Source organism: Rhipicephalus microplus, chromosome 1 (genome assembly GCF_043290135.1).
Source record: "Rhipicephalus microplus isolate Deutch F79 chromosome 1, USDA_Rmic, whole genome shotgun sequence".
Classification (NCBI taxonomy): domain Eukaryota; kingdom Metazoa; phylum Arthropoda; class Arachnida; order Ixodida; family Ixodidae; genus Rhipicephalus; species Rhipicephalus microplus.
This window is the reverse complement of record NC_134700.1, coordinates 260,519,326-260,529,523: the sequence shown is the minus strand read 5'-3', so window position 1 is coordinate 260,529,523 and position 10,198 is coordinate 260,519,326. Positions and strand designations below refer to the sequence as shown.

General features: G+C 40.3%; 1 long non-coding RNA gene across 1 annotated transcript; it reads left to right on the top strand.

Moving 5' to 3' along the window:
* The first annotated feature begins 1,908 nt into the window (after positions 1–1,908).
* Positions 1,909–9,952, top strand: LOC142814749 (uncharacterized). The gene is made up of 3 exons (XR_012895077.1): positions 1,909–2,284; positions 6,798–6,827; positions 9,743–9,952. It is a non-coding gene; the product is annotated as an uncharacterized LOC142814749 (long non-coding RNA).
* The last annotated feature ends 246 nt before the right edge of the window (positions 9,953–10,198 follow it).

Here is a 10,198-nt window from a genome sequence, read left to right as displayed (position 1 = left end):
GGCCTGAATGTGCAGGGATGCAGAGCTACATATAGAAGCATGAACAGATGCATTTACATAACAGAGGTCACATGTACAATGTCAATAGGTCGTGCCCTGCTCTTTATAAGCTCCTGTACCGATATCAACGTACACAAACATTACACATAGCAACGACCACTTATTCCCTGTTCCTGCCGCTATACAAGAAGGAAAGCGAGTTCCTTGCAATTTCCGCCATTTCCCATCACAGAATATATCAGGCTTGTAGATTACGGGCTGAATCTTATCCCTTACTTACTTAAATTTATTTTTTGCTATGTACTGCTGCAGTACAAACATGGGAATGAAATCAAAACTGAATGCAACCTTACGAAGAAAAATTTATTGTACAATCGAAGCTAGCACCACTGCAGTTAATGGAGCACCTGTCATGCAAGCTCTATAGAAAACAGCTAGAAATGATAGAATCATTGCAGAACGTTGCATCAACACGTAGTGATGTACAGCTCTACAAGTTTATGCTCACGTGACAATGCCACCTGACATAAGTCGAGGGGAGCATTAATAAAAATGCCGTTGACCTGGAAAAAAAAAACTTCTTGCCCTGTAGTTCCTATATTGGAAAATGCACAAAAATGTCTTCACAGGCTAATTTAACTCGCACTCTCTAGTAAATGGCCCAGACTCGCATGTACATCTCATGAAATTATCATAACCTTGGAGAACTGTACACAGTTCCCCAACTTTGCATCGGTATTCCGTTAAAAAAAAAGTGCAAGGATTATGAGAGCAAATACGGTACTAGCCGAGGGCTAATGCTCCAGTAGATTGAAGGCAATAAAGGCGTGATAAAGGCTAGAAGCGTATTGGCGTTCTTGTCCAAAGAATTAAATAACGTTCCTGTCAGTCTGTGTACTTTGGCTATACTTTGACATTTACTTTTCAGTTGGCCTCAAGCGAAGCGTTCACCCACACTTTCCTGGAAGCTGGTTGCACCGTCCTATTCATTCGTGTGTGTCCCAGCAAGACATATGCAAGTTCTTTTGACAAAAATAGATTTTTTAGTTTTTTTCATGATGCAAAATTTTCGAAGATACAAATATTCGTGCACCCCCCTTTGAGATTCGCACCCTCTACTGCAGTTGGGAAACTCTACCTTCATGTGTTCGGCCACTCCAAGCCATTATAAGAATGCATCGTTGATGTTTACGGGCTTCCCCGCCTTTTTTTTGCGATGTTTTATGCTTCTTTTGGTGCAACAAACGAGGGGGGGCAATAAATTGGCTCAACCCTCCCCTCCCCAATTGCAGAAATATCCCGGATTTAGAATCCTTGAACTTGGCAGGTATGGTTTTCTCTTTGTTTAAATTAGTCTAAAGAGAAGCAAGCTGCAAGTTTGATGGCCTGGTAGTTGTGAGCATATATTACTGTGCACTTGTAAGTCATAAAAAATAGTTCTATTTCAACAGCATCTTCCGAGATGCATTTCTGTATAAAAAAGTGGCGTGAATGGGCACCTCTATGTTGTCATTTTCAACGTGGGAAAGCACTGCAATAATAAACAGAAGAAACTCGTTGCATTCATATCCATGAATGCAAAATGAATGAATGCAAAATGAATTTTGATTCATATCGATGATTGAAAATGATTGGCCATCACCAGCTGATGACACTGCTTATTTTGTTGCACTACTTTTCATTTGATTAGCAGCCACGAAGCACAACAATGATGCTCAACATTAGCACTTGGTGAACTCGTGTGGCACAATGCAAGGAATCACCAAGTACTTAGAATTACAGAGACCTGAGCTAGTTGGTTCGTATCATTCTGAAAGAGACAGTGCGAGAATACGTGGACGCAAGAAGGAAGCCAGGCCATCACAAAAGCCCCAAGAACTGGTTCAGAAACTGCAGCCAAGTCAAATTAAATTATTTCGTTTTAATGAACGTGACAACTACTTGCTGGTCATTTTTGTATCTGGTGGTGGATATAGATTTTTTTAGTGCCTTTGTTGCTTTCGCACTCACTCACCTTTTTTCTAAAATTATTTACGATAAATGACTAGATCAAGAACTTGTATTTTGGGATGTGCGACCTTATGCTGGTTTACTTTTTTGTTTGCTTCGATTACTCGAACGAAAACTAAACTCGCTTACTGAACTTTTTCTATTTGCCACACAGAGCATATTTCCTGATAAGAAGGTGATCTTGGGAAAGAAGGCGCTCAATGGCCAGGGGAACTCTATTCAAAAAGAACGTCATGTAGCAGCCAAACATCAAGATGCTTGGTCTATCAAAAAGGTAAACGTTTGCGTAATGAGGTGTCGCATTTTCATTGTTGCCTGATACTCTGAATTGTGTGGCGTCATGTATTCGCACTGCAATGACGATGTGCGATCTTTTAGAAAAGACTGCAAGTTTGTCAAATGTCACACGGGATTCTTATCAACCACTAGGTTCGGCTTGGTAAAATGTCAAATGTAAGGATGTGCTTGTCTATAGGAGAACAAAACAAGTCTGACCAACCGATTGATTGATGGATTGATTTGTGGGGTTGAACGTCCCAAAACCACGATATGATTATGAGAGACGCCGTAGTGGAGAACTCCGGAAATTTTGACCACCTGGGGTTCTTTAACGTGCACCCAAATCTGAGCACACGGGCCTACAACATTTCCGCCTCCATCGGAAATGCAGCCACCGCAGCCGGGATTCGAACCCGCGCCCTGCGAGTCTTACCAACCGAGATTTTATGGGGTAAATCACTGGGGAATCATCATAAGTATATGAGGAGTTTCCCATCTACACAGATACTCTATTTCCCAGAGAATAAAATGCACCTTTTTTGTAAACATTGCGCAGGTACGTCTTATATACATGAAGTTTTATGCGATCTTGAGCGACCAGAGTGTCCATATTTTGCCTGTAATCCTGCTAAGCTGCACGTGACAACATTTGTAAAAAATGTGATCTCAGATGTCAGCCAATTGCCGGTAAAGCAGCATAGCGACCACGAAGATATTAGCCACAATAAAGGCCACTGCCATCACACGTGCTATCTTGCTGCCCTAGTTGTTTCTTTATAAAGCATTAAACCCGTAGGATTGATGCATTAAATAAAGGGCATTCTACTGTGTGCTAGTCGCATCTCTCAGGACTTGTAATGAAGTTTGACTAACCGACCTCTATCTTTTACGGGGACGCTGTAGCGCCTGCGATCCACCAGTTACAACAATTAAAGCACCACTTTGTTGTCATCATCAGTGTCCTTATAACACTTCTTGGCATTTCAGCAGTAGTCAAAGCTTGCGACTTCCTGCTGCCATTTACCTTTCGTGCGCTTTTGTTCAGTGGTTTGGGCATTTCAGTAGTTGCGTTATTGAGTGAGCTGTGTGATTTTGCGTGTCCCCAACGAGTCTCATATTTCCTAAAGCCAACGCCAACGATGCGCTCTACGGGGCTTGTAATGCCGCGTGAATGAGTTACTCAGAGGCCAACAGCACCCAACCTGGCGATGGTGCTAACCGAGCCAGAAAAACTTATGACAGTGCGCCGGAGGATGTAGCTTCGAGTGAAGGGCAACAAAGTTGGTTTTATATTCATTAGGAAAGTGTTGTTTTTGGATTTTATAATGCTGCTTATAGATATTCAGTGTTGTGTTAGGCTACGCATTTTGCGATGAATAAATATATGTGTGCATCATATAGTTTTATTATGTTGACCGGCTTAAAAATGTGCATCCTATGTAAAATGGTATTTCGCGACAGTTGGGAAAAGTAGGTGGTGTGTCCTATACAAAGGTGTGACTTATACATTGGAAAACGTGGTAATGAAAGTGGGAAATGCATTTTGTTTTTTGGTTTTGCAAAATTTATGATCTGGCCATGCAAGATCTGAAAAATAAGTTTCGCTTTGTCCTATCTTATTTTATTTATTTATTTATTTATTCATTTTATTTATACATACTGCAGCCCCTATTAGGGCTATTGCAGGAGTGGACATACAAATGATCAGGTGGTAACAAGCAGAAACAAAAACATGAGCATATGGCACAAATTTGTGGTTCATAGTACTACACAAGATACAGAGTGAACAGAGCAAGAGCACAGAAAGCAAAAGAACATGGAAATATCTACTTAACACGCATGTGATATTGCACTCAGAAACTGCTCCAAAGGGAGCCCGCGGGAATCGCCGTGTAGCAAGTTCCAGAGCTCAATAGTGAAGGGAAAAAAACTATACTTAAACAAATCAGTTTTGGGGTGAAGTGGCGTAATATTTAGCGCATGTTGACTCCTGGTGTGAACAGAGGGTGGTATGGCAAACTGCGGATACCTGTGGAGCGAGGGCAAGCGCGGCGAATTAATCAAGGTGTACAAGAGCTTTAAGCATTCTGAATGGCACCTGGCAGATGAAGGAGTTAAACCCAAAGGTGCTAAGTTGGACGTAGGCGAAAAATCCCGGTCATATCTTCGGCAGATAAAACGGATGGCTTTTTTTGTATGGATTCTAGTTTTGCAATGTCGGACGCTTTGTGTGGATTCCACACGACACAACCGTATTCGAGTAATGGCCGTACTAACGTTTTAAATGTTAAGAGCTTGGTTTCTTTTGGTGCTACACGGAGAACGCGCTGTAAGTAACCTAATCTCTTCAGGGCTTTATTATACGTAATATCAATGTGTTTGGACCAGGACATGTTGTGAGTGAAATGAAGGCCGAGGTACTTATATTCCATTTTTCTTGTTAAATGACAACCATCGAATAAGTAGGGAAATAGATGAGCGGATGACCGAGTAGAAAATGTCATGCACACAGTTTTTTAGAAATTTACATTCATTTGCCAGGTTTGGCACCAAGTGCAAAAATTGGAAAATGAGTTGTTCAGTTTCCCGTGATCCTCACCAGAAGTAATTTTTTGATAAATCACGCAGTCATCGGCGTATAGCCTAATCTGAGACGTTATGTTACCGGATATGTCATTAATAAATACTAAGAAAAAAAGGGGTCCAAGTACTGAGCCCTGCGGAACAGCTGAAGTTACACCAGCGGTACTGGATGCCGTTGAGTTAAAAAATACATACTGCGAGCGGTGCGAGAGAAAACTAGATATCCAACCTATGAGCAGCGGGTTTTTTAATATGAAATTAAGTTTAAGTAAAAGTTTGGAATGGAGAACTGTATCGAAAGCTTCTGATAAGTCGATAAAAATAGCATCTACCTGATAACCCGAGTCAATGGCTTCAATAACATCATGACTAAATTCGGTAAGTTTAGTGATTGTACTGAAACCGCGTCTAAAGCCGTGTTGAACCTGGTTTAGAATATTATTAGCTTCCAGAAATTCTACTATGTGTTTGTATATGACGTGCTCCAATATTTTGCATGAGTGAGATGTCAAGGAAATAGGCCTGTAATTAGCCGGCGAGGATTTGCATCCAGCTTTAAAAAAGGGGAGCACTTTAGCAAGCTTCCTTGATAATGGAACTATTGCTGTTGCTAGGGATTTTTTGTATATTATCATAAGGTAGCGGCTTGTACATGAAGCATATCGTACTAAAAAGTTTTGGGAATATTATCTGGGCCAGGGCTTTTTTTAGTGTCTAAGTTAAGTATCAAATTTAGAATGCCTTCTTCAGATAAACATACGTCACCAATTTAAGGTGCAGGGTTGGCCAGTGAAAAGGTAGGTGTTTGAAAATTATCAATGGCGAAATAGATTTAAAATAAGAATTAAATGCATTGGCTATAGTGACAGGATCGCTTGTGGAAGCTCCATGAATGTACATTGTGGGTGGTTCCGTTGAACTCGGCAAGATGGAGCTCCAAAATTTTCTTGGATTTGTTACCATCAGGTTTTTTATTGTCACTTGGTAATAGAAATCTTTGGAGGCTTTAGTTTTGGCTCTTAATTATTCTTTAAGTTTATTGAACTCATTTAGTGACGGGGAGGTCTGACGTCTAATTGAACAATGTAACCTTTTTACGCGACGTGTCAGTTGTAACAACTCCCTCGTCATCCATAACAACCAGACATTTTTTTTCTCAGTTTTTATTGGAATAAAGCGGGTGATACAAGAATGCACAAGACTTTTAAGAAAGAAACCAAATCGTTGACGTCGCTAGATTCACTAAGCCGTTCAAAATTTTCAAATGAATCCTCTAGAACTGTTAGGATACTGACGTCATCTGCACGGTTAAGGTCATGATGAGTTGAATACACAATATTCGGTGTGGGTACACGACATGAGAGTGAGACGAAAACGGCTTTATGATCGGAAATTCCTTCAGTGACAAGGCAGTTAAACGTGCTTTCTAAGAGAGTAGGGCTAACAAAGACTAAATCGAGAACTGCAGACTCTCTTGTAAATTCTCGAACAACTTGGGTTAGGCCGAGAAACAGAGAAAATTTCAGCAGCTCTGTGTCTGTTAGAGAGGGCGAATTGCTTAGAGACAGGGTGGACCATTGAATTCCCGGCGCGTTAAAGTCTCCCATTAGGATTATATTTCCGCTACTGTAGTTATGCTCACTAATAAAATTTGTCAAGGTGATCAAAGAATCCGCTGACAATCTCGGAGGTCGGTAAAAAACGCCTATTATGATAGTGATGTGCTCAAAGTAAAATTTGCACCACACTGACTCTATTCCGATAGGCCCTTGAATTGCACGAAACAAAACAACCCTGGAAAGAATTGACAGGTGGCATGAGATGGTTGTAAAGAACTAAAAGTTATCCCGGTAAGGTCGTGTTTTGTCTATGTTACTGTAGCGCTTGCTTTTAATAGATGTCTGCATGTGGTTTATGACTTGCAGGATTCTGATGAGCCATCAATAAGGCCCCAGGTCAGTCAGTGTACCTGTTCAAAATATTTGAGCTCACTTATCAAGCTTTGCTAATGCTAAATGCTCTCGCACTGCTGTTAACATGAACATGATGCCCTTTTCAGTCACTATCGAGAAAAAGTCTGGTTCGTAAAAAAAACCACTTCACTCAATGCGTGTGCAGTTGCATGTTCGTGATTTGACTCTTAAATTATGTCCTTGTGTTCCTTGTCACTTCTCTGCTGCTTTATGTGAAGACCACTTTGTTGTATGCATGGGAGAGTGTTATGGCTTTTGTCTTTTTACAACCTTTTTACCAAGTGCGATATCTTCGTCGTCTAGTCATCATATCAGAGGCTCGTGTTTTTATAAGTTTTCAGACTGCAGGTGTACAGGTGATCTAACAAGCGTCCCTTAAGCTTGGTGAAATATGTGGAAAGCAGACACTATGAACTGCTTAGCCAAATGTCGTGATAATTCATGGAAGGGAGAGAGTGGTGTGCGAAGCTTTCATTTCCTCAGGTGCACTCTTTTCACGCAGAGGCCTGTTCTCACTCTTAAAGCACTTTCGTTGCCATCAATAGATAGCATGCTATTGGCTTATAAATTTTGTAAATCAAGAGTGGCATTTGGATCAGGTGTGCTCCTTCTCAACAGGAGGCGCCACCACGTGCTGGTGCCGTGGCGTAGGCTGCTAGCGTTACACAGTGGGCACACTAGCGCACACAAAAATCGCAACTGGAAAGGGTGATTGTATTTCATCATGTGTGCTAAAAATCTTGAGTTACACTGACTTCCCTTTTTTTCTCAAGCCATCTGTCCCTTTGTAGAATACGGCGCATTCACTGGGATGAGAGAAGCGAGTAAGCATATGAAGCGTGCAAGAAATCCCTGTTACTCCTTGTATCCAGTTAACAAGCGAGGTTGTTGCAGCAAATTATTTGTGAGGCTTAGTACTAAGATCGTTTTATGATTACCTAGAAAATTGGTTTGACATCCTTTTGAAAAGTTTGTTTGGCATTTAACAGACCCTTTAAATTAAAAGGGAGCATGCTACATTAGTGTTCACTTGAATTTCAAAAGTAAGCAAAGCCGTGTTGGTTAAGCTCCTTCAGCTTTCTATGTGCTTTCATAGGGGCAGACATATAAATTATGACACTGACGAAACTCCAAGTAAACACTGCGGCAGCTTGGGTACCGAAAGAAGCGAAAGCAGGTTTATGGTATCTTTTTTTTAATGAAACACATGTAAGAAGTCAGGTTCAATGAAAACTTAGGGGTAAAAAGTCCCTCACTTAGGAGTAAGAATTCCATTGTCTAGTTAGCTTGCTCACTTAGTGCAAATGAGTTATGTTTCTTAAGGTGGACTTCATATGCAGCAGAAGATATTTCATGGATGCACGTTCCTTTGTTACCTTCTTTATAGTTAGGTACACGTAGGATGTTCCTACAAGGCAACATGGGCTGCTTGCTGAGTTGTTATGCTTTCTCCACTATGATTAATACATCCATTGGGGTCTAGGCTCCCAAGTTTTTGCTTTTAATGCAGCTTCACCAAAGTTGTTAGTATGAGAAAGAAACTTTATACACAATGTATATTTAACAACAAAACATACAAGGCTGCCAGTTTCAGAGCACTCCGCTCAGCACTTTTTCGTCGTCATCCTCTTCCATATTTCGCAGTGACAATATGCAGAATTTTGATTCTTATGCTAGGAGTGAATGGGATCTCGCTTTTAACTAATAGAACAACAAATCTAAAGGTGTGATTTAAGGTTCTAGCACACATCATGCGTGAAGATTTTTAGGTTGCAGTGTTCCGCTTCATTTTTAAAAAGTTTTTATTTATACAATACTGCAGACTGTAGGTTCATGCAGGAGAGCAGTACATAGTTACATACATTCATGAGTAATAGAAAGAAACGACAAGAAAGAACTAAATGGAAAAACCACAATGAACGTTCATGAGTACATTCATAAGTAATAGAAATAAATGACAAGAAATAACTGAATGAAAAAACCGCAACGAAAGTTCATGAGTTGTTTTCGTAGAAACTGACTGCGTAAGGGGGTGGGGGGGAACCTTACAAAGTTTTTTTTTGTGTGTGTGCCAAGCATTACAAGAAATGCCTACTTTAGAGCAGAATTTGATGGCAGTGCGATGCATCCAAAGCCAGTATGCTTACCAGTTTTGTCCCTGTTTCTTTTTGTTTTCACGTTGTTGTGCACACACTGCATGGAGTTCACTGCTAGCTTGTTCTCAATATCAGGCTGCTGTCCTCTTGCAACACTGCTTTTTGCACTTGCAATACAAGTAATTTAGTTAATGCACAAGGTATGTGTTATGTGTTTTCTGTCATGCTGATTGTGCACTTGTATGTCTTTTTTTAAAGTTTGAACAAAGGTTTTGATATTGTGCATAACACTCTCAGTATGATTCAAGATTTTCAACGTAATTGAATGAATATGCTATGCATACACGTTTATTATTTCTTATGCATCTTCTGGCAAACAGCTCAATTTGGTGATACTATACACAGGAAATAAAAGAAACTAGTTCTTGTCATCGCTTGCAGAGCTACTTTGCCCTAAGCAGCTGTAGTAAAAGAAATGTTATAATTCTCATTTCCTCTTACAGTTACGTAACTATATGCACATGCCTACCTATGCAGCAAAGAAATTCAATTGTGTGAAAGGGGTAAAATTGGCACAAAAACATACCTGATAGCATTTGCCTAATAACTTTTTTAAAACATAAAGCATACTGGCAAGCCAAACATACAAAAAAAATTAGTCGGCAAGTTTACAGGTTTATACAAGCATATATAAAACTGTATGATAGTAAATAGATGAAGTAACTATTGAAATATATTTAGAGAAAAAGTTTGTTCTCCTGTTTTATGGATGCTTTGGGCTTGTTTTTTTTTTGTTATTAGGTCCACAGCCTTACAGCACGCAGCTTGCCTCGGGAGTTTAGGGAGCACGCTCAACGAAATCTCGTTCCACGTCAAATGAACCGCACTGTTGTCACATCGCCCGCGTTCCCACCAGCTTCGGGAACTCAATCCGAACAAATGTTCCAGCCACAGCCACTGCAAGTGCCAGCAGCCAACAACAGCAACAGAAACAACAGCAACAACAACAATAATGTTTCCGGTTTGTTGCAACTTCTTTATTGCTGTGGGGCTTTTTACATGAATTTGGTGGTGGTAGCTCATGACAGTTAAAGAGGGCTTTGTCCTGCAGTTTGCTCTTACAACTTCTATCGTTAGATATAAATACTTGAAGATAATGGGTCATCACTACATTAGGCTGACTAGCCTGTGATATCCTAGGACTAGTGCTTCTCAATCATATAAAATGCTAAGTGGCCCCTTCTTCTAACATAAGAA